The 26,386-nt window shown below is 35.7% G+C and overlaps 1 long non-coding RNA gene across 2 annotated transcripts in view; it reads left to right on the forward strand.

Moving 5' to 3' along the window:
- LOC109075544 overlaps window positions 1-26,386 on the forward strand; it is an 80,515-nt gene that overhangs the window by 52,855 nt on the left and 1,274 nt on the right. For both annotated transcript variants that reach the window (XR_006153583.1, XR_006153584.1), the window contains exon 4: window positions 23,568-23,734. This is a non-coding gene — a long non-coding RNA (uncharacterized LOC109075544). The remainder of the gene's footprint in view (window positions 1-23,567; window positions 23,735-26,386) is intronic.

Raw genomic sequence — 26,386 nt, forward strand, 5'->3', positions numbered from 1 at the left:
GTATTCATTTATTTATTTACGTACCAGAATAAGGCTAAATATTTGGAGAGGGGTTAAAAAAACAAGGGCAACAAAGACAACAAAGTTGTTTCAGAGGCATATTGATTGATTAAATAATTCTGACTTTTTTTTATTTTTATTTAGAATAACATGCACCAACAAATCGCAACCGTAAGATCATGTAATATGGATGCATAAGTGGATGATTTTGATTTAACATCATGAAAGGGTCCTGTCCTAGTGTGTTAGGCTTCAGTCACATTCTGCTGTTTTCCTCTCTCTCAGACAGAGTTTGTGATGGGAAACATCTGCAGCTGGAGTGAGTAGAAAGTCCCTCTGGATCAGGACCAGGTTCTGTTTTTGTTGTGGCTTCTGGTTCTGTCTGAATGACAAGTCTGTTCACTGCAGGCGCTGTCTGGGCGCTCACATGACTGCATTTCTCCAGTCGCTGCATTCCATGGGCTGATATGAGAGGCTGTTATTACCTCTATGCCTGAGTGATTCAGAGCCATTGAGGTTTATTGTACAGAAATCATCCCTCCAGCAATAGAGCATTTAGGACAAATATATAGCGTTACCAGAGAGAATGTAAATACACTCATTTCAGGCAGAAAAAAAGCTAAACTATCACTTCCTGACAGGGGTCCAATCGGAAATCATCAGGCTCAACAGGAAGTTGAGGGGCATTCCTGAAGTCAATGGAGATTTGCCCTACACTATACCCTTCAAATACATACTCATATGTATCCAGCTTTTGGCAAATGGATGTAAAAGGTCACGTTTAATGCTAAAATGTTGACAAATCTGAACTGTTATTTCCTGAAAGGTGGTAAAACGGAAGCCATCAGTGCTTTCCCTCAATTTGTCACTCAACTTCCTCTTCCATTTGATGACTTCCTATTGGAAGCGATACTTTAACATTTTTCATGTTTGAACTTTTTGTTAACATCTAGGAAAAGACTCAAAGGTTTGTTCGTTTTCTGACAAATCTCAGCTGACATAAAGACATTTTCTCAGCTTCCTGTTCAGTTTGATGAGATCCAAGTTCTTGCCCTCAGGACGCAATAGTTGGGCATAGTTTCCACATTTTAGCATTGTGCTAATGTGGTTATTAACATCTATTTGTCAACATACTGAAATCTTTGAGTCTTTCATGGAAGGACAACACATATTGGAAGACTACCATGTCGCTCAACTTCCTCTTTATTTGATGACTTTCTGTTGGTTGACAGGAAGTAATAATTAATGGTACTGCACAATACTATAAACTGCTCTTTTGTAAGGGTACAGAACTTCACGTACCATGGCATTACTATGGTACTTCCAAGAATACCATGATGCTACCAAATTGCATGCCCAAAATAGGAGTACAGTGATACTTTTTTCTAAGTGCAAGTGTTTTTCCATGATACTATGTCCAAAACAACAACACCAACAAAAAGTAATAACATGGTAAAAGTAGAAATATAGACCAACAGTGGCTTCAGTTTGTTGGCAAACTGATATAAATGCACCCACACACATTTTGTCTTCTCCTCAGATGTATCTTGGCTCCGCTGTCTCACATGTGTTTTTGTTTTGCATGTGTTCGAATATAGCATTAAATGAACGGTTTCTGTAACTGCCATTTTTCAGTAATTATGGTCTGACGATGTCTTATTCTCAGAGCTAGAGTCTCGCATGAGCACAAATTACTGTCAGCGATGGGTCCTGTTGACACCAGATTATTGGTATTTGTAAAGCCATATGAAGCTGCCCTCATTTAGCAGGCTTCCAGAGGAAATCACTGCATCAATAACCGCAGCACTGGACTCTCTCGCGCCAACGTTTTCGACCCACAGGTTTGAATTTTCTGCTCGGCGGCTCTGAAAAGCTCTTCCATATTTTCATTAGCCAAACAGTTTGACTCCTCCCACCGTCACGGGTGTGACACACAGTGGTAAACAGCATTATCTGGGATCTCAGCGGGATTTCGAATGCTTGTGTAATCCTGTCATTTCATTCATGGATACCTCCGGGGTTATTCTGGGATGCCACTGTTCTATCCGCCTGCCTGTCTGCTCGTGCCTGCAAGGGAGATTGAATTCCCCTCGGCTCGCTCACACATCCACACACACACGGTGATCACCTACTCATCTCCACCGCTATCAGAGTGAAACAGAGACCTGTGCTGAACTGAACCTGCTTGTGCTGAGGATTACGTGGAGGTTGTGAACCCTTTTAACTGGGCAGGCCCACAAGATGAGCTGTAGACCTGTGTAGATCCAGAGGTGGATGCTGACACCGCTGCCGCCCCTCTGTTGGAATTTAACAGTGTGATAGTCGTTTTGTGCAGGAGATGCCTTTCCAAATCAAAAATCATTTGATTTACTTATTAAACAATTTTTTTTTTTTGGCTTTGTAATCTTTTACTAACTTGTCCCTGTAAAAAATTATCGATCTATCTGTCCGTCCATCAGTTCATTCTTCAATCTATTCATTTGTCTATCCTTTTGTCTTTCTGTCCTTTGGTATTTCATTCTATCTATCTATCTATCTATCTATCTATCTATCTATCTATCTATCTGTCTGTCTATCTGTCTATCTGTCTGTCTATCTATCTATCTATCTATCTATCTATCTATCTATCTATCTATCTGTCTATCTGTCTGTCTGTCTGTCTATCTATCTATCCTTCTGTCTATCATTTTATCTATCTATCGATCTATCTATCCCCCGTCTCTCCTTCTGTCTATCATTTTATCTATCCGTTCGTGTATCTATCCTTTCTGTACATCCTTCTTTCTGTCTGTCTGTCTGTCTGTCTGTCTGTCTATCTATCCGTCTGTCTGTCTATCTATCTATCTATCTATCTATCTATCTATCTATCTATCTATCTATCTATCTATCTATCTATCTATCTATCCCCCGTCTCTCCTTATGTCTATCATTTTATCTATCCATTCGTGTATCTATCCTTTCCGTACATCTATCTATCTATCTATCTATCTATCTATCTATCTATCTATCTATCTATCTATCTATCTATCTATCCATCCCCCATCTCTCCTTCTGTCTATCATTTTATCTATCCGTTCGTGTATCTATCCTTTCCGTACATCCTTCTGTCTGTCTGTCTGTCTATCTATCTATCCTTCTGTCTATCATTTTATCTATCTATCTATCTATCTATCTATCTATCTATCTATCTATCTATCTATCTATCTATCTATCTATCTATCTATCTATCTATCTATCTATCTATCCCCCGTCTCTCCTTATGTCTATCATTTTATCTATCCATTCGTGTATCTATCCTTTCCGTACATCTATCTATCTATCAATCAATCTATCTATCTATCTATCTATCTATCTATCTATCTATCTATCTATCTATCTATCTATCTATCTATCTATCTATCTATCTATCTATCTATCTATCTGTCTGTCTGTCTGTCTGTCTGTCTGTCTGTCTGTCTGTCTATTTGTCTCTTTTGACAGAATTCTACTTCCTGACATTGAAATTCAAATTGCGATTCTGCATCTTGTTTGCAACCTCAGGTCAATTTGAGGAACTGACCTGCAATGTAGAAGCCATTGTTAATTCAGTTCTGAATGGCGCACCACTATTACTGTGTGTAGTATGTGGGATTCAGTCCATTTAATATGTCATTGGTGATAGTAGCATGCTAACCCTCCCTCCTCTCAATATTCAGCATGTAGGGGTCAACCGCTGACCTTTTTAAAGTGAAGACAGCGGTAGTATATTTTCGAACCATTAGCGTACCGCTGTGTGCCTCGAATGTTAATCGTGAAGAATGATGGCTTTTGCGTTACTGTCCTCTCGCTGTGAGTTCCTCTTATTTGTCACCTGCCCGGATCGTCGACCTTGTGTGCGCTCAGCTCTCTCTCATCCCCCGGGCTCTTTCCCGATGCTCCGGTCCAGCATAACCATCCACACTGGGGGTTGGCCGCCCCCACGCCTGAAATCTTTGTAATAACTTTCTCTATCATCGAGCCGATCTCCTGCCAGAGCTGAATCTGGACCTTGCTGTAATAGAGTGCCGGCAAGCGTAGCGGTAATAAATGCGACACGATTCACTGGGATAAATATGGAGAAATGACTCTCGCGTACAGTAAATGAAACTCCATTTCATAAGTGTGAGACTTTTTTCCTCTGCTAGTATTTTTTCTTTCTTTTTTTTTTTTGTAAAAAGTCTGTGGGTTAGTATCCCATTGGCAGAAGACTTTAAGATGCTTGTGTCCTCACAAAGTGTGTGTGTGAGGGAACGAGCTGCCTGCAAATTGCTTTGCATCTGAATTAAACATGTTGCTCGTTCACGCCTCACCGCGATGGACAGCAAAACACGTTGCAGCCGGAGAAAATGACTTTTTAAGTGGGGTATTTATGAGATGCTATTGTATTCATTTGATTATAATAAAACTGCCAGCATGTGGAGGTGAATGGCAACTAGAAAACAGGACGGCCTCAATGTCTTTCTTCTCGAGCACATGACAGCTTTTTACCATTCGTTTTCTGTAAGGGCCCGTTGATAGCTGTCGTGATATGTAAAGAGTGCCTTAATAAAAGTAACAATGTCTGTTTTTATGGCGTTTTTGTGGTGGTTATGCTTGAATGAAGGTAAACAGATGCAGTAACAGGGTTGAAAAAGATCTTGCGTACCACCGGAGAGTCACACAGTGGAAATCAACACTGAAAATGACTGTCTAAAGGGTATCTATGACATGCTGTTTAAATTCATGTGATTTTTACTAAAGATTTCAGTGTGTGGAAATGACAATAGGAGCCAAGGCTGCCATTGTTTCACTTTCCATGGGAGATGAAGAGTTTTTAATATTACTCTTTTTTTTTTTTTTCCTTTTAGCTGTTTTCATACATAAAGGTTACTTAAAAAATGAACAATGTCTGTATTTATGAAGGTTTTGTGGTGGTTTATACTTGAACGACAGCAAATGGATGCAGTAACAGTGTTGAAAAAGATCTTGCGTAAAACCGGAGAGTCCCACGGTGGAAATCCCCACTGAAAATGACTGTCCAAATGGGTATCAATGACATGTTATTTAAATAACAGGAACAATGTCGGTTTTCATAGAGGTTTTCCGGTGGTTTATGTTCACAGTAACAGGGTTGAAAATGATCTTACCTATCACCTCAGAGTCACTCAGTAGAAAGCACCACTGTAAATGACTTCATAAATGTTTAGCTTTGACATGCTGTTTAAATTCATGTGATTTTATTAAAGATTTCAGCTTGTGGAATAACAGCTAGAAGTCAAGATGGTCTCTGTGTCTTTCTCCTTGATCACATAACGCCTTTTATGATTAGATTTCTGGTTTTAATATTGCTTCTTTTTTTCTTTTTTTGTCACTGATAGCTGTTGTGATATGCAAGTCAAGTGATTTAAAAGAAAACTGTCTGTTTCTAAAGATGTTGTGTGGCAGTTTTATGCATGAATAACCTGGTAAACAGATGCAGTAACAGGGTAAAAAAAAGCATCTCACGGACCATCAGACAGACACATTGGAAAACTGATGAAAATGACTTTTTAAGTGAGGTGGCTTTGAGATGCTATTTAATTAGTTTTCTTTTTGAGTGGCACTGATAGTTATGATGTTTAAACTTTTATTTGTGACTTAATAATGAGGTCTTGTGGCAAAGACGCACTTGAAATGCAGTAAACGGATGCAGTGACACTGAAAAGGATTTTACAGACAGCAGAGACCAGCACAGTGGAAAAAACAGCTGAAATTGACTTTTTAAATGGGATGTCTATTATCTGCAATTCAATTAATTTGATTTTTACGAAATAAAATAATGGTATTTTTATGAATGACCTGAGCAGATGACAGGTTTTTAGGATTAATTCTGTTTTAGTAGTGCAGATGGATGTTGTGATATATAAACATTTAATAAGTCACTTAATATTTCATATCATATATATATCAAGTGTCCCCAAAAAGTATTTAGATGCTTGAAATCTACTGAAAACATTTCACAAAACTAATATGAAGCAATTACAGTTTGGGGTCAGTAAGAAGTGTGTGTGTGTGTGTGTATAATTTATTGATAGAAAATAATCGTATTCAGCAAAGATGCATTAAATTGATCAAAAGTGACAGTAAAGACATTTATAATGTTACAAAAGATTTCTATTTCAAAGAAATGCTTTTCTTTTGAACTTTCTATTCATCAAAGAATCCTAGAATCCTAAAAAGTATCACAGTTTCCACAAAAATATTAAGCAGCATAACTGTTTCCACATTCGTAATGATTAGAAATGTTTCTTCAGCAGCATATTAGAATGATTTCTGAAGGATCATGTGACACTGAGGACTGGAGTAATGATGCTGAAAATTCAGCTTTGCATCACAGGAATAATTTACATTTTAAATATATATTAAAATATAAACCAGTTATGTTATAGTAATAATATTTCACAATATTACTGTATTTTTTTTATCAAATGAATGCAGCCATGGTGAGCAGAAGAAACTTCTTTCAAAAAAGCTTACCAGACCCAAACTTTTAAGATGAAGACTCTTTCTGGATCTTTCTCTCTTCCAGTGCAGATTAGTTTTCTTCAAGCACTTTTTCACTTTTATTTTGTGACTTAATAAAGAAAACCGACTGAACTTGAAGCGCAGTAACAGGGTGGAAACCGATCTTACGGGCCAACGGAGGGCCGCACAGCGAAAACCACTGTCGAAGGTCTTTCAGCTCCAGACCTCATCCATAAAATGCTTTCTGTGTGTGTGAACCCTGTAAAAACACTATCCGTCAGCACTCAAAGGGAAATACATTCTCTCTCATGGTGTCCTGCGTGTCTGAAATGGATAAGGCAGTGTGAAATAATACCGTGACTCGCGGAGGTCACTGGAAGAGAGCTGTTGATTGAAGTATTTTGTCTCCTCTGGTGTCAGTGCTGTGAAGGTGGACTTCTGCATCTGTTTGTTAAATTCAGTCTTTTATTAGTGTGCGGCTGCAGTGCGCCTGTCCTTTCTTTTGTGAGCAGGGAACCGTGGGTGAATATTGCTTTGAGGATTCCGACTGCAGACTCCAAAATAAAGAGTTCGTTATCTCGCAGCCTCTTTAAGCACCCCAGAGAGTGGCGCTCCTGTCGGATGTCCCTGAAGCTCTGCACCCTGACCTGTCTATGGAGACGCAAGGCGTGCAAAGGAAGACCAGATATGAGTGAGGTAGTCTTGACTAGAATTATCTAATCTAGTGTAGTCCACTAAGGAGTTTATTCTCAAAGAAGGAAGTTCTTGTCATTTTTCTGTGTAATGTGCATCAGATGTTCATGAATCTTCTGTCTGAAGGTGCGTTTGCACTGACAGCAAATTAACTTGGTAGGGGTGGGAAATATTATAGATTGTTCTGATTAATCTTCATTTGAAACCTGGTATTGATTCTTAAAATCCCAAGAACAAACTTATCGACCAAATCAACTAGATTAGTATGATTCATGATTAAATGACTCTTAAGAACCAGTTCTTTTTAATGAATCAAAAACATTGAGGGCAACCCAGTCCAATTCACAAACAACTGACTCTTGTGAACTGATTCATTTTAGTGAATAAAAAAAACACACAAGGCAACTAAAGACAAATGATTCTTCAAAAACATCGAGCACAACCCACAAAACAAATGATTCTTATGAACAAAATCTTTTTAGTAGAAGAAAACAGTGAGTAGCCCTACTAGATAACTAGTGTAGTTTAATTTACTAACAAATGGCACTTATGAACCATCTTTCGTGGCCTAATGGTTAGAGAGTCGTTGGCCTAATGGAACCCAAGTCGTGGCCTAATGGTTAGAGAGTCGGACTCCCAGACAATCGAAGGGTTGTGAGTTCGAGTCTCGGGCCGGCAGGAATTGTAGGTGGGGGGAGTGCATGTACAGTTCTCTCTCCACCCTTCAATACCATGACTAGGTGCCCTTGCGCAAGGCATCGAACCCCAAACTGCTCCCCGGGCGCCGCAGCATAAAAATGGCTGCCCACTGCTTCTGCTACGGGTGTGTGTTCACAGTGTGTGTGTGTTCACTGCTCTGTGTGTGTGCACTTCGGATGGGTTAAATGCAGAGCCATACCACACAGTGTAGTCCATTTCACAAAAAAACAACCACTACAATCCAACTCTCACAATTTTTATTATTATTATTACATTGAAAACATACCACACAGTGTAGTCCATTTCACAAACAAATGACTATTATGATCCAGTTCTTTTAGTGAATCAAAAACATACAACATAACCATTGTAGTTCAAAGTAAATCTTTTGATTATATAAAAAAAAACAATTCATTTCACTAACAAATGATTCTTATGAACCAAATACTAGGCAACTAATGTAATCCAATTCACGAGAAGTGATTCTTATGAACTGGTTCTTTTTAGTGAATTAGAAACGTACCAAACAACAAGTGTAGTCAGATTCATGAGCAAATGACTCTTATGAGCCAGTACTTTTTAGTAAATCAAAAACATATCCTGCAGTCAGTGTTGTCCAATTCATGAACAAATGATTCTTATGAACCGATTCTTTTAGTGAATCAAAAGCACATGTTGTCCAATTTACAAACAAATATCTATTTTGAGCTGATTTTTTTAATGAATCATTATATAGATCCATTTGGAGCCATTAGACCCATTTTATACTCTTTTATGGGATCTTAACAATTAATATTTTTTTAAATAATAATTTATACTTTTTACCTTATTAATATTTTTGTTAAAAAAATATGATTTTTTTTTAAAGGTTTTCTGTGTAATTTACAGTAGCTGAGATAATTTTTTTCACATGTATGTTAGCAAAATGGACATTTTAACTGAGATACATTCAAATGATTCGTAATGGAATTAAATGGAATTGAATTCAGATATCTGTATTGATACCCAGCCCTGCTGAGTAATAGCAGATGTTTGATAGTCTGGTTATTGGTCCGTTGTTGTACCGTCCCGAGAGCAGATTAGACCCTGAAGATGACTGGCGTGATGTTTATATTTCTATCAACCAGCGGCTAAAATAATCTCCATAATCTGGCACCCTGACACACATGTCCTGATAACAGCTCGTGACTCTCAGCTGCACTGACCCCTGTGTCAGACGTGTTAGAACTTGCATTTTTAATGTGTTTTTCCTTGATAAGCTCCTTAGGATGGAAGGAGACAGCAGTGGTCAGTCGTCTTTGTGTGCTGTGCCGTCAGATTCTCTCTTAAAACCTATTAGAATCAGTCAAGCGTCCTGATTAGATGAAGAAATGAAGCAGAGATGAGCCTATGTGTTGGATGCGTCATGGAAATCAGGTTTTTTCAGGCTTGAAATAAGACTTTGATGTATTGTAGACATACTTCAGTTCGAAAAGCCCACAAACATTTTTATTTTTTATTTTTTGCTTTGTAATATGTTTCCAAAAAATCTATTGCCTTAAAAAAAAAAAATAATAATAATACCTTAATAATACAAACAACAAATCATACAACAAAACAACATAAAATAAATCATACAAAAAATAATAAATCATCCACCAATAAATAAATAAAATGGAATAATCGGACAATAAGGAAATTATTTTGATCAAATAAAATTAAAATCAAAATCGCTTTGGCTCAGAGCGCATTGAAGGCCTCCTCTCAGAGAGTGCGCGGCTACTTTATCGGTTAAAATAGCTTGAATGTTTAAATTGGCATGACATTAAATGATGTTCTATCAACAATCCAGTCAACTATCTAATCCTGCATCTCAGCGTGCATATCATCGATGATATTCCATCTATGGATTTTAAGACATCTTTAGAAATTAAGAAAGCAGTAGAAAACGCGGTGCAACTCAATCCCTGCAATCACTCACACTGTTTGTGAAATTCTGTCTCACAGAAAGTTTTAAAATGCTCTTATAATCTGTTTGGATTCTACCTACATGCTCTAGTGCATAAATGTTTGCGGGAATTTCCCGCTTTATAATCATGAAACCTGTGGGAATGTGTGGAATTACGCATAATGCCCACAATCGGGCAGCGAAACATGGCAACTAAACTCTAAAAATTCACAGTGTTTTATTATAATAGTGTTCTCATTATCATGTTATGTATATGACTAGGGATGTAATGATTCACTCAACTCATGATTCAATTCACAAATTTTATTTAATTTTTTTACAAAATGAGATTTGACAAATTATAAATTAAATGTGTCCTTTTATTATTGCTTGGACAAAATGCTGCACATTTCTTTGTGAAATTGAAATATAACCCTATAATAATATATTAATAAAGCACTTGCATATTATTGCTCTTTCGTTGGTTTTGATTGCTTCTTTTGTCCTCATTTGTAAGTCGCTTTGGATAATGTCATTTGGTCTTCTAAATGACAAAATTTAAATAGAATGTAAATGTGAATAACAAAACTAAATTCAAATTTTAAAACAAGCCCCAAATTAAAAAAAAAGTAACACAAATGAAAGAAATATCTTCATATAAACAAAATAAGGCTTTGTCTGTGCTCTTTCCATTTAAAATTAGAGGAAACCACTGTATTTTAGTCATTATCCAAAAAAGATGCTGCATACATGAAAAATGAGCAGTTTTTAATCTAAATGAGATTGTATCATTTCGAAATTTTAAGCAAAAACAGAATGGTTTGACTTAAGTTTTGTCAAACTATACATAAAAATGTCAGCATGAAACAGAAACAGCAGATGAGCTGAACGAGACACAGATACACTCTCTGCCAGCAGGTGGAGCTTGAAGCGTTTCCTTGGTTACCCCTGTAAACGAAGTAGCACTGCACTTATGAACTTTAATATGCTTTATCTAACATCTAAACTTTTCTAAAGATAACTTCAGACATGCATTCATATAAACTCCTGCCCCTAACTGAATCGCTCAGACATACATTCATATAAACTCCTGCCCCTAACTGAATCGTGATTTGTTTAGCATCTCAACCAATTTGAATCATCACATATTTGAATCGATTTTCAACCGTTCGCGGTTAATCGTTACATCCAGTCATAGTTATTAATATTCTATATTGTTGTTTTCGCTGAAGAGATAATCACCGTTGTAGGCCTACAATGAAGTGCTTTACTGCAGCGTAACTGCGTTTCTGTGGTTTTTCTAACATTACACATTACAGTCCTTACATAAATGTTGAAAGGATTATTGGTGCTCCCCTGCCCACCCTTCAAAAACTGTATACATCCAGATTGAGGAAATGGGCTCAGAAAATCACTCTGGATCCCTCGCATCCAAGTTACCCCATCTTTGAACTTTTGCCATCTTGGCCGGCGCTTCAGAGCCGCAAATACCAAGACAGTCAGGCACAAGAACAGTTTCTTCCACCAGGCAATCTACCTTATGAACAGTTAAAATGTTCCCCCACTTATGCAATAAAAATGTGCAATATCCTTATTTATTTGTTACCCCTCCATCCAAGTACATCTCTGCATCTTACTCTTATCATCTATAGCACAACTGTTCATACAATATATTTATTTGGATGTAATTACTTTTTTTTTCTCTCTGTGTTGTTGTTGTCTCTGTGTACTGGAAGCTTATGTCACTAAAACAAACTCCTTGTATGCGCAAGCATACTTGGCAATAAAGCTCTTTCTGATTCTGATTCTGATTCTGATTACATTTATTCACCATATATAGTATGGAAACTTACTGTTAGCCAGTTTTTTTACTGTAGCATTTTTACAGTATTTTACTGTTAAAATCACAATCATTTTTTACAGTATAAATATGACTTGACTCTCTCCATAGTACTTTTTTTTCCCAGAGAAAACTAAAAGTTCACTCTTTTGTTACCAAGCAATATGATTTCAGATTCATTTGTGTTTCAAACAGAGCAGCATGAGAAATATGGCAAAGATTAATACATATTAATTTTAACCCTATATGAGCACCTGCAAGAGTGATGCTTAACTTGGCAAACAACACTAAATTAAGTAAATTATGGCAGTTTTTGGTCCAAGAAACTTTGAATAACATTATAAGTTGACTTCAGGGGAAGAAAAAAAATGAAGGGTGTTGCCTTTTTATGTGTGTATTTGCTCTAAAAATCTTGGTTGCTGTGCAGGACGTGTGTGTGTGTGTGTGTGTGTGTGTGTGTGTGTGTGTGTGTGGATGTTGTTCAGCAATCAGCTGCAGAAATGGAGAGACTGTTGACCGTTGCTTTGAAGTTGCTGTAGAGCCGGGCTCTTCCCTCTCGGATGGTGGAGAGAGCCAGAAAACAACTTAGCCATTAACAGAGGCAGAAACCAGGCCGCCATGCGCTCGCCCATCTGCCCCCCCCAGTCTTGCTCGCACGCTTGCAGCCGTGTAATTGCATTTTTGGGGGGCAGATGCTGGAATGTGGCGAGATGTAGAAATCGTGGCTCCCTTCTCCTGATGGCAGCTCTTTCATATCTGAATGCTGGAGAAGAGATTAAATTAATTGGCTCACAGTCTAATAGTGATGTCGTAGATCTCCAGGCAGCCTGGGTCTAAATGATAGAGGCGGCAGAACCCAATGTGGACACTAATATTATGTAAAACCTCCAGAAAAACGAGCTTTGAAAGAAATGACAGAAGCCGTGTGATCTCATTGCATGGCATCTTGGGATCTGCTTGATTTGTGCGTCGTGTCATGCACAGACCAGAATGTCCTTTAGCACACATGGCATGTGTGGACTCATTTCACTCCATTTCATTTCATGTTTTTCAAAAAAGAAAAAGAAAAAGAAAAGAAAAAAAACTTTTGACGTTAAGGCTTCTGCTTAAGTGCCTGAAGTGAATTTTTTTTTTTTTTTTAGACAAATTTATATTACCTATTACATATTTTTGACATTTTTTTATTATTATTAAAAAAATATGAATATTTATTTCTGTATGTATATGTGTGTATACATATATAATGTATTTTTATTTGTAAATAGATTTTTATATTTGTGTATATATTTATTTCAGCTAGTTGTGTTAAAAAAAACTAAATTAGAAAAATGTTAACTGAAATGAAAATGAAAAAGAAAAATATACAAATGAACACTAATTCAATATTATATTATATTCAAAATTAATAATACTAAATACTGAATACTAAAATAACACTGGTGTATATGAATTGCAGAAAATACATTTGCAGAAAATCTAGTCAGTTTTCATATTTTCATATTAACTTTAGCTATCTCATATTTTATTATTTTGCCCAAAACTAGTTAGTTTTACATATTTTCAGGATTTACATATTTTTGATGCTTTTTGGCAACTATCAAAAGTAAATTAACTGAATTCTTCACTGTTTGTTCAAGATATAGCTAGTTCATGTTTGAAGTAATTTTTTTTAGAAAATCTGTTTTATATATATATATATATATATATATATATATCTATATATATATATAATATATATATATCTATAGTAGTTTTGAATTACATTTTTTATAATTGGATTGGATTGATATTTTACAAATTAAATGTCATATTTAAAGAGAATTTTTCAAGTCTATTGAATTTTAAACTTTGCTTGAGTCACTTTTAATAGTTGGAAGTGTTTGTTAATATTTTATAAATTACATAACCTGCGCATTAAATCTCTATTTTTTTTTTCTTTATTTTCATCTAATTTTGACAAAAGACTTTTATATGAATGTATTTTTACATATTTATATACACTGCCCATCCAAAAAAAAAGTCACACACTCTAATATTTCGTTGGACCACCTTTAGCTTTGATTATGGCACGCATTTGCTGTGGCATCATTTCGATAAGCTTCTGCAATGTCACAACATTTATTCCCGTCGAGAGTTGCATTAATTTTTTGCCAGGATCTTGTATTGATGATGGGAGAGTCGGACCGCTACGCAAAGTCTTCTCCAGCACATCCTAAAGATTCTCATCGGGGTAAAGGTCTGACTCTGGACTCTGTGGTGGCCAGTCCATGTGTGAAAATGATGTTGCATGCTCACTGAACCACTCTTTCACAATTTGAGCTTGATGAATCCTGTCATTGTCATCTTGAAATATGCCCGTGCCATCAGGGAAGAAAAAATGAATTGATGGAATAACCTGGTCATTCAGTATATTCAGGTAGTCAGCTGACCTCATTCTTTGGGCACATAACATAATCCTCCATGCAGTAATTATCCAATGGGAAGATCTTAAATATTTGCTTAGTTAAATCCAGGTGGTGACTTTTTTTTTTTTGGACGGGCAGTGTATTTTCACACTGTTTTGAGTAAGTTTGGATAGTTTTTGGATAATATTTGAAGCGGTTTATTGAAGCCCTGTTTTGATCATATCTTGTGTAATTTTCCCAAAAACTGATGTATTTTCATGTTTTGACATTTAAGGTGAGTCACTTTTGATAACTAGAAGGGCATGTTAATGTTTTCTAAATTATTTTGCACTGCATTCAAGCTGTAGCTAGCTCATATTTCACGATAAATTTGCCGAAACGATGATCCTCATTACTCTGGCGTTGAGAGATAATTTTTTTTAAGTGATGAAGCAATTAGTGCAATCTGCAGTTCATTAATAATTAGCAGGGCGAATAAATGAAACAGGAAGACAAATATTTGATATGTCAACCGAAAGTGCAACAGTAAATGAGCGTGTGTGAGAAATAGAAATGGCCATGTGTACCCGCCACCCGATTGGCCATGTTCTCTTGGCTCCGGCCGTCCTCTCATCCATCTTTATCACCCGCCAGACTGTTTCACCTCCAGACGAGGCTGCGCTCATCCACCCATCTCTCCGACAGTCACCTCCTACACACACACACTTTTAGCCGACATGTATGTGCTTGAGTGTTAATTAGACTTGGAGCTGAGAGACACAGAAATGTTATCTACTTCCTGTCTCTCTCTTTCGGCCGCGGTCTCTTGAGAAGGGGGCGGTGTCTGCCAGGGTTGTGGAGGGTGTCGGTGCCAGCTGTCGGATCTGTGGAGTGCCGCCAAGCGCTGATTTCTCTCTGCCCGCACTTACAGCCCCAGCATTCGGTTTGTTTGTTTATTCATTTGCGTTCAGGAGCCCGGATGTTGGTGAAGTGGGCATCTGTTGCATTTCTCTCGCTCTGCCCTCTACAGTTTGTTTAGATGCAAAAGGGCTGCTGGGTAATGAAGGCCACGCCCGTTTGGCAGAGCGCTGATGTCCGTCGCTCATCTCTGGGGAGCGGCCAAAATCACACACAGCGGAACAAAAAAAAGATCTCAGGCGTGCAGTCTGTGCCCGCCACGTCCAGAGCGTTAAGTATGGATCAGATTCAGCACACACACACACACACACACTTCTCACTCGTGTGGCTGAATTAGATGCACATAATTATGCATTTTAATTAAGATTTAACTAAATTTGGCATGTTTTTGTTGCAGTTTCCCTTCACAGAATTCTGTTTATGTAGCTCTTTGTTTGTTAATGATTGGCTCTGAAGTCATCTATGGAATTATTTATTTACATAATACTTGCAGATAAACTACTACTATAACTAATTTAACTTCAATGAAAATTGTAAGACGTAGCTTTCTTCTGAACTCACATGAAGCCATTCAAAATAGAAGGAATAATTATAAAAATAAATGTATAAATAATTCTTATATTTATTAATAATATTAAATGTTGTTGAACGATACCTATTGTATTTGCTTTTATTTTACATTTTTATATTTATTAAAAATAGATGGAATTAATGTAAAAAATATTTACATATATTTATATTATTCCTTATGTTAATTAATAATATATCATTTTAGTGAATTAATATTTACTTTATTTAGTTAGATTTTTATGTTTATAAAAGTATAAGGAATGCATAGGAAACAAATTATTGTTTTTATTCTTTATATTTTTATTTTATAAATATTTTATTAGGCTTTATTCATTCATTCACATTAATTTTTGTTTGTTTGTTGGTGATAATAGTAATAGTAACAAAATGAACAAACAAATAAATAACTATGATTAATAATAGTAATATAACAATAATATGTATATATTTATCTTATATAGTAATGGTAAAAAACTAAATAAACTATACATAATAATTAATATCCAAAAGTAAACATTATTATTATTATTATTATTATTATTATTATTATTATTATTACAATGAGATATGTATATATGTTTATCTGTTAACTAAAATTGTAACAAAATAAATTATAATAAATATCCCAAAATCACCTAATTATATTATTTTTATTTATAAATAAACAAATAAATAATAAATATCCATAATATATACAAAATAAACTATTGTTATTATTATCATCGTCAAAGACAGCAACAACAATAATAATAATAATTGTTGTTGTTTGTTTGTTTGCTTGTTAATTTTTAATGGATTGTATTTATTTGCATAGCAGTTAATACATTAATGATTGGCTCTGAAGTTGTGTATGGAGAATCACATGCCAGTTAAGCACACTTTGTGTTAGGAGTGTGTTGTGATCTCTAACCCACAGCATGAGCTGTAGCAAACACTGCTAATTATTCACGTCTCCCTCTCTCTCTCCTGCACTCTCAGTGAACTCTTGTCCTCGGCGAGGCCCACATCAGCTGACAGAGCCTCAGCGCCAGTGTGTTTCCAGTTATAGCCAGACATTTGTTGGCAGGAAGTAGCTGCTGTAGTGTTTTGACTGCCTTTGGACTTCCGCCTGCTTTTTAGCAGAAAAGATTTGACTGTTTACGCTGAGTAGCTGAGTAAGAGAAGGCGCCAGACCGTCACCTCCAGGGCCGCATCTGGGGAACTTGATGAGTCCCATGTGGACACGATGAGTGATCTCGTCTCACTGGAGGCCGCAGGGGGTCCGATGGTTTTTCATGCAGGAGATATCCTAACCGATGGGCTGGAATGAAACAGAAACTCTCGCCGAACATTGCGCTGGGAATTTGTTTCTTTGCACACACTCATTCCCACACAAACTTTCCAAGCAGTGAGTGAGTTTTTCTGCTGCTTGTATAACTGTGAAAGAACATGAACCATCTGCTGGATTTCTGTCCTGACATACGGCTGAACATTTATTCCATAAATATACGCATAACAAGGGGCATGTTTAGATTTGAGGTTCAATTAGCCAGCACTGGTTAAAGGCTTTTGAAGCTCTTTGTGATATAACGTTATTTGAAAACTTTCAATAAGTCTATTAACCTTATTTAGGAGTATTTTACTGTTACTTCCATATTCTTTTTTTTCTTACATTTAGTTTTAGCTGCATTCCAGATTCAGACTTTCAAATTTAGGGTATGTTTAAATGACAGCGATTGTCCTAAAATGTAAAATTTTTCTTTTGCATTTGGAAAGTTTTGCATACAGAAGACAGTGTTGTCAAAATTCACATGGATTCGCGAAAATGACTAAAAACGCTGTATTATCATGCCAGGCCAGTAGATGGCGATGTTTTTTTTTTGTCAAAAAACGGTGTTGTGAAAAAAACCTGCTTAAATGATAAAAGTCCATCACAGAAATATGAATTAGTATATTTAAAAAAACATTTTTTAAATATAATCCATCAGTCAACAGTTAATTTTATTAAGAACGACAACATGATACTTGTAGTTAAACTACCAGTAAAATTAACAACATTTACTTGAGTAGAAAATGTACACAATAAAAATTTTCCAGGATGTACTTTTCTCCAGAACTCAATTATTTATTTATTTGTTACTTTTTTTGATTGAATAATCATATTTAAAAATAATATAATAAATTAATAAAAAAAAATAAAAAATAAATACAAAAAATAAATTCTATTTTGTTTAATATGTATTTATTTATTTATAACTGTTATTAAATAAGCATTTGTTTATAAATTAATATAAATACATAAATATACAAATAAATTATTATATTTGTTTAATATTTATTTATTTATTATTATTGAATAAATACTTTATTTATGAAATATATGAATATATAAAATAAATTATTCTATTTTATTTGTATTCCTAATATTTATTATTTTTATGATATTTTAAATAAAATCAAATACATTTAAATTAAACAAATGTTTTATTGATTGATTGCACTATTTTCAGTATGCTTGCCAGTAAAACCCATGAAGGTAAGGTGAACTGAGAAAATGTACAGTCTATAGTAAATATTATATATGAAATAAATTTTACATTTTGTTTACTACTGAATTTCTGAAATATTTTATAAGGATTGTAAATTCACCTGCCAGTAGCAGGTGTTGCAAAGTTAATTTTAGATTCTGTGAAGACTTTATCTGAAGAGTTACCAGAGTGTTATTTTCTGTTGTGCTGTATAGATCAGAATAGAGTATAGGGTTTCTATCTGTGATAGCACACACTTTCCAGCAGTGGCATTATAGCACCATGCGTCTCTGCTCAGCCATTCACCTCACAAACCTTTGGTGTTTGAACCCAGTGTTGAATCTCACATCACCCCGGCATCACTGGCCAGCGTTTCCTCAGGTAAAACCAAACAAACGAGAAACAGGCCAGAATCTGGATTATATGTCTTGTTATATTCCCTTCTGAGACCAAAACTATCTTTATGTTGGCAGTTTCAGAGTAAATCAAGCAGGAACATTGTTTGAGGGGAAACGCTGAATCCCATAATACATAAACCAGCACTCAAACAGTATGCGAGGTTAGCACATCTCAAGTCAGAGTATGTTCAAAACTAGTGCTCTAAAGGTTTCCCAGTGTTTTCCTCTGGGATTCAGATTCCATTTCCTAAAATGGTTCTGTTAATGATTTTTGTAGTGCTTTTGAGGTAGAAATATTTGTAAACAAGACGTGTGATTCCTTTGCGAAATAATGGGATAATTTCCCATAAACTACAAGAAGAATAAGCAAACTGATCTCGTGAGACTTAAAAACAAAATACAGTAAGCTGCAAGATATGTGTTTGTTTCAACTGAAGATACATTTCTATAACTACACTGATTGTTGTGCTGTATGTTTTTGATTCACTAAGAAGAGCTGGTTCATAAGAATCATTTCTTGGAATCATGTGGTCTGCACTGTTTCTGCTTTGTTTGATTCACTAGCAAGAACCAGTTCAAAAGAGTCATTTGTTTGGGAATTATTTAGTCTGCACTATGTGTGCTGTATGTGTTTCATTCACTAAGAAGAATTGGTTTGAAAAAGACTGTTGGTGCATAAAATACATTTGCTAACAAAAATTGATTCAAAAGAGTCATTTGTTTGGGAATAATTTAGTTTGCACTGTTTGTGTTCTATGTGTTTGGTTGGCTGACTAATAAGAACCGGTTTAAAAGAGTCATTTGTTTGGGAAACATTATGCTGCACTGTTTGTGCTGTACTGTACATGTTTGATTCACTAACAGTAATCTGTTCTAAAGAGTCATTTGTTCAGGAATCATTTGGTCTGCACTGTTTGTGCTGTATATGTTTGATTTGCTAATGAATATTGATACAAAAGAGTCATTTGTTTGGGAACTGTTTAGTCTGCGCTATGTGTGATGTACTGAATGTGTTTGGTTCACTAACAAATATTGGTTTAAGGATTTGTTTGTGCTGGGAATCATTTTGGTTTGCACTGTTTTACGCCTGTATTTGGTTTGATTCATTAACAAAATTGGTTTGAAAGAGTCATTTTTGGGAAATTCTTGGGTCTGAACTGGCTGTGCTGTATGCATTTGATCCAATAATAAGAACCAGTTTGCGAGTCTTTTGTTCTTTTTGCTTTATGTGTTTTGATTCACTAACAAAATTGGTTTGAAAGAATAAGTTGTTTGGGAATCAAGTGCTCTGCTCTGTTTGGGCTGTATCTGTTTGATTCACCAGCAAGAACTGATTAATAAGAGTTATTTGTTTAGATGAAGTAAAGTGAAGTGGATTCAAGACCGAATAGTCTTTTTTTTTTTTCATGTAATGACTAGTGTTGTTAAAAAAACAGCATATTTGCTGGTTTAAGCTGGTTACAAACTTGTCCTAATCACCTAGCCCCTGCTCAGAACCAGCTCGTGACCAAACTAAGGACCAGTTTAAACCAGCTCAAACCAGCTGCCATGCTTCAAAACATACCTAACCAGCATATATGCTGTTTTTTCAACAGGGGAATTTAGATAGATGCTAATGTTTACATACAAGCACAACATGGGGGGTCTGAGATATCAAATGCATTATGCTGTGGCCAGTATGTACTAATATTGGTGTACCACAGGAGTTTTCAGCAGGGGGGCCGCAACGGTATCACAGGGGTCCGTCAATGATTAAACAGAAATACAATTTAAAATTAACTTCAACCAAATGCTAAATCTTGCAATCGGCGTCTACCACATTAAAATGTATGAATTCAAAATAAAAATGTACACGTCTGTACATCAGTAGCATCATGACAAAGTATCCAAATATGCGTACTATACGTATGATATTATAGTTTAGGCTTGAAATCCAATCAGTTTTTATGCAATATATATTCAATAAATACTTAAAAGTATGTGTGAATTGCCTGTTTTGAGGTTTAACCTGGAAGTTTGAGTTTGAATATGATCCTGGTTTTGTAAAATAACAGTAATTTTTTACTCATGCCTTCAGAAAGCATATTCATGTAGCAGAGCAGCTGAAAGGATTTGTGACACGAAAACTTGATTGTTTTAAAGTGTGATGGATTTTGACGGAGTCTGACGTGTGTCTTTCTGGCAGAGCTGAAAGGAAACATTTAGCGAGAAGATGCCTTGAGTTTTTTGTCTCTTTTGCTGTGTTCTGTCACTCTCTGTCACCCACATTCACTCCGTCTCTGGTAAAAAATCGCTGTCTCTTCGCTGAGAAATGTCTGCGTGTTGCCGTCTGGTGTAACTCCGTGTCCTCTGAGCTCTGGAGATTCGGGGATATGTGTGTTAAAGGAGGAAAAAAAGAAATGGCTTTCATTTCTTTTGTCTTCAAATTAAATTCTCCTGACTTTTCCCTCCTCTCTGACACACTGATTAATTCCAGCATGTTGTCTCTTTACATTAGGGCGTGAGTGGACCGGACGCGGCGGCTAAGCAAACCAATCTCATCCTGTGTAGCCATGGGAGCGCTTCCTTTCCTCGCACCGGTTGGTAGCGTGAGCTTGGCCCATCACGCAGATCGAACGCGTACCAACGTTCCTGTTCCTTCTGGTGAGGGGCTGTGAAAGAGATCAGAAGGAGCATTTTGCTCAGACTCTGGTCTACTTGTAGTTTATATACAGCAGGATATTATAATTAAAACTAAAACAATTTTAAAAAATGTTACTTGAAATAAAATAAATGTTAACTGAATTAAAAATCAAACGTGAAAAAAAAACTTTTTTAATTAAGCTAGTTACCAAAATGCAACATTTTCTTATTTTCATTTAGTTTAACTTTGTAGTAAAAATAACTAAAACTGAAACTGAAATAAAAATTTATATTAATAAAAAAAAAATATAGAATTGTTTTAAAAAAAAAATTAAATGGAAAAAAACACACGAAATATAAAAAACTATAACAAAAAATAAAAACGGAGTATCTCTGTGATACTAAAATTAAAGTGATGCATTGCTGCCACATACATATATATTTTTATGCTCAGTTATGTTGTATGATATATCATTTAAATGAAATACCTTTTTACCTTGTACCTAGGAAGTACTGCGAGAAATCTTTTGTTTAAGCAACATAATATCTTGATATTATGAGAAAATGTCATTTAAATGTTATTAGAGAAATATATTGTTTTAACTGCATAAATCTCATTATTATTTTGAACATATATTGTTTTAATGGCATAGCATCTCATTGATTATATGGGAAAATATGTTGTTTTAAAAAGAAAATTAATCTCATTATTATGAAAATATAAACATTATAGAAAATATATTTTAACAAATAAACATAATGTCCTCATGATTACAAGGAAAATATTTCATTGTAAATAAGAAATTATGTTTATTTTGTTAAAATATGGTTGTTTTAATGACAAAATATTATGAGAAAATGTCTTTTTAGCAAGAAAATTTTCATTTTAACACATAGCATAATTTTTAATGACATACAGTAGCATCTTATTATTATGAGATCATAAAGTTTAAAATTATAAACATCTTGTTGTTATGACACAAGTGATATGTACTGTATGTGGCAGCAATGCACCACCGTATAAAACAACACTAATATACAATATTGTGATGTTTCTTATGGGTATGTGCAGAAAAAATAGGAAGAATTGTATGATTGACACTTCGAGAGAGGAGATATGACTTCTGCAAATAATTTTAGTGTCTTCAAACAATCCTTCATAATGCTTTTGCCCTATTGAAGGTGCTTTAAGGAATGGCTTTAATGTCACAGATAAAGCTTCTCCACTACCTGATCTGAAATTATTATATCTGAAATTGGTGATGCCACAATAGACATCGCTGAAATAGGTGTGTCGAGACATCAGATCCGTCTCTGTGACAGATCAAGATGCTGTGACCAGATGTTAAAAAACGATTTGGGGAGTGGCCAAGAAGTCTTAGCCAATCAGAAACAGGCTCTGCCTTTAAGTCATGTTGCATGTTCATGATTAGAAATGGCAAACTCTTAAAATTTAACCATTCAGTGGTTCTATTAAAGGGTTACACCACCCACAAAATGAAAATTTAGTCATTTATCACTTATCCCATGTCGTTCCAAACCTGTAAAACTTTGTTAGTCTTCGGAACACAATTTAAGATATTTTGGATGTGAAAACGATTGATTGTTGAATAAAGTCGTTATTTTTGTTTTCTTCATGTACAAAAAGTATTCTTTATAACGTTACGGTTGATCACTGATGGCAGATGGAGTATTCTGACGATGCCTTTTCATACTTTCCTGGACCTTGACACTGTTATTTACTTTGGCAGTCTATGGGACAGTAACAAGCCTGCCGGTTTTCATCGAAAATCTTTTAAATTGTGTTCTGAAGATGAACGATGTGGGTGTAAGTTATTAAGTATGGAGTATCCCTTTAATGAGTCTAAGAAATATTTTGGAAACAAAGTGATTCAATTGGAAAATGATGGAAATAAATTTCCCATCAACTACATTAACAGTCATGAGGTACACACATGATTTAAGTCTCTCAAAAGTCTTAAGTACAAAAGAGTCAGTTGTAAGACGTATGTGTTTGATTCACTACTAAAACAAACGACTCAGAGTCATGTTTTTTCATTGACTTTCAAAAGAAAGTTAATTTTGTTTGGCAATTAGTTGGTCTACACTGGGTTACCACTGTGTGTGTTTTTCAGTCACTGTAAAGGACTGGCTCATAAGAGTCAATTGTTTTGGAATCATTTGGTCTGCATTGGTTATGCTGAACAATATTTGTTTTGATTTAGAGAACAAGAATTGGTTAATAAGAGTTATTTGTTCAGGAATGATTTTTTTTTGGTCTGAAACACTTTTTGTGCTGTATGTGTTTAGATTCACTTAGAAGAACTGGCTTAGCAGAGTCATTTGTTCAGGAATCGGTTGGTTTACACTGGATGCACTGAATGTTTTTAAATTCACCAACATCATATTTGAGCTACGTTTGAACAAAATAGCGCTACATCGCTGGCCTGTGTGTAGCTTAGAGCGCTAATATATTTCTTTTTGGTTTGATGTCTTTTTGATCAACAGATATATTGAGACCAACGATAGGAAGACAAGACAAGAGAAGAGAAGAGAACAGGGCCAGAAGACAACAGAATCTGGACTCAAATTCACCTCGAGACGTCTCCACCTGAGCTCTATGTTAATGCACCAAATTGCTTCAATCCTTTACAACACAACCAAACAACCTGCAGGTAAACAATGAGCTATACTTTGCTCATTGCTCATTTTATTTATTGTTCTGAATTTCATTTTTTTAGTGAACATTTTTGTCTTTCTATCTTTATAATGCAGTAAACCACTCACAGTTGAACATCACCAGTTAAAGGAGTAGTTCACCTAAAAAATGAAAATTTGCTTAAAAAGTGCTCACCCTCAGACCATCCAAGATGTAGATGAGTTTGTTACTTTATTAGGAACAGATTTGTAGAAATGTAGCATTGCAATCACTTGCTCACCAGTGGATCCTCTGCGGTGAATGGGTGCCGTCAGAATGAGAGTCCATACAGCTGATGAAAACATCTAATTGATTGAATTATTAAACAAAAAACAGTTAACATATTGTGAAGAGAAAAGCTGTGTGTTTTCAAGGAACAAATCCATCCATCAATCCATCCATGAGTTCATAATGCATAAAATGCTAACCCTCAGTGGAAAAAAGTCCACCCGCTGTTTTCCTCTCACATCAAAATCATCATTTTGTTTTAGAACTATTTTGGCCTGTTTTCACAGTGCTTGATCAGTGCATATTTCTCTCCTTGTTTGCACAGGAAGAAGCAATATTATGGATTATGGACTTGTATTTTAGTCAGAACCAAGTTTTAATCTAATCTAATCTAATCTAATTGATGGACTGGAGTGGTGTGGATTATTGTGATGTTTTTATCAGCTGTTTGGACTCTCATTCTGATGGCACCCATTCACTGCAGAGGATCCACTGGTGAGCAAGTGATGTAAAAGTAATGCTGCATTTCTCCAAATGTGTTCTGATAAATAAACAAACTCATCTACATGCTCAATGGCCTGAGGTCGAGTGCATTTTCAGCAAATGTTCATTTTTGCATGAACTATTCATTTGAGCCCTGCATGGTAAAATCACTGTATTGCTCAGCCTCAGGTGCACCTGGTTTACTCTGACCATCTGGCCCGTGGCCCCATGATGCCGTCTCCTCTGGTGTTGTATCGGAGATGCCCATCGACGTGCCCCTCTTAATCAGTGCACCTGTCCAAACAGATGTCCATGGGGATTTTGTTTATTGATCGCGTGTGCCGCTCGATCTCCCTGACGGGAGTCACAGGACGAAACTCCTGGGGTCTCAGAGAGGAAATGAGAAATAGTTCTTGCTCATATCATTATATTTTTTTTTTTTGTAATATCGATAAGCTTGCATGTGCTGGCTTTGTGTTTTATTTGTGCGGATCAGGGCTGACTCAGGCTAGGCTCCGCAGCTGTTTCTCAGGTACAGTCCAGCAGCCTCGAGCGAGAGGAACGAGAGCATCATAGACAAAACGCTTCAGACGCCTTGTGAGAGTGAAGTCTGTCTGTTTGCCTCCCGTACACTCTGTATTCAGGGTCTCAAGGTGATACACCTGTCGGCCGTCTGGAGTGATTCTCACAGTGAGGGTTTCTGTCAGGAAGCGCACTGTCTTCAGGCAATGGCTTGTTAGTTTGGAGGTGGGATGCTCGTTTTGAGCTCTGGGTTCAGTGGTTAAAGTCAGTATGAAACCGCATATGCAACCTATTTTTGTTGTGTGATTTATTTCTGATACAGTATGTAGGATAGGACTTCATTAGGTTCATTAGGAATTGATTTGATGCTGGAAAGTGGGCATCTCACATAAGAATGGAGTCAGAGTGAGTTTGTAGTGGTAAAAAAAACATTATAGAAAGTTTTTAGCCATCATCTCTTGAACGTTATATTATTTTATTTCATACACTTTTAATATTAATAATACTTATTTTTTGTTTAAAATGTTCAAAAGTTGTTGGTTGAAATATTTGGAAGTTTAATTAAGTTTTAGTTTGTTAAAGTTTAAGTTACATTAATGACATTTTGTCAGTGTAAAATAGACTAAAATGAATGTGTGTTAACATAATATTGACTCAAATTATATTCCATGGTTTCAGAACTATAAAAAAATCTGGAAAAATAAATGTAGAAGCTTAAAGGTCATTAAAAAAATTGTTCTTTATTTGGTAGTGTTTAATTATTGTAGTATGTTTTTGGTTTAATGATAAACAGCTGTAAATGACCCCTTTATATAGTTGGTAAGATTTTCCAGATGGATAAAGAAAGATTATTTTTCACTATCCATTCGATTCCAGATGGATAAAGTCAAGTCACACATCTCATTATGTAAGTTAAATGGGTTGCAAATGTCAATTGACGTTCACTTCAGATAATGAGTAGCTTGACAGACTGCAGTTTTAAAGTATCTTCCCCAACACACTCTCCACCGGCGACAGGAGTGGAAAGTGCAGATGAGGAGAAAGTTTTTTGTTGTTGATTACCAGCATGCAGTAATTTGAACAAGAGGTAGTCTGACTCACTCTAAAATGACTGTCCTTTGCAGTGCATTCACTTAGCTTTGAGTTCAACTAAAGAGAGGACAGCCACTTAATTAGCAGCGTTTGTTTTAGAAATGGTAAATGATTATCTGTTCGCTGGAGGCATTCAGGGCTGCTGTTCTTCTGCTGGGAGTTCAGGACGAGGCGATGATTGAATGTGTGGAGCCGGTAACACACACACACATACACGGTGAGCTTGATCCCTGCTAATCTTGTCAGCCATCGATATGTTTGGTCAGTGCAGGTATCAGTGATTGATTTTTCTTCTCTGGTTCAG

The sequence above is a fragment of the Cyprinus carpio genome, chromosome A25 (genome assembly GCF_018340385.1).
Source record: "Cyprinus carpio isolate SPL01 chromosome A25, ASM1834038v1, whole genome shotgun sequence".
NCBI classification, from domain to species: Eukaryota; Metazoa; Chordata; class Actinopteri; order Cypriniformes; family Cyprinidae; genus Cyprinus; species Cyprinus carpio.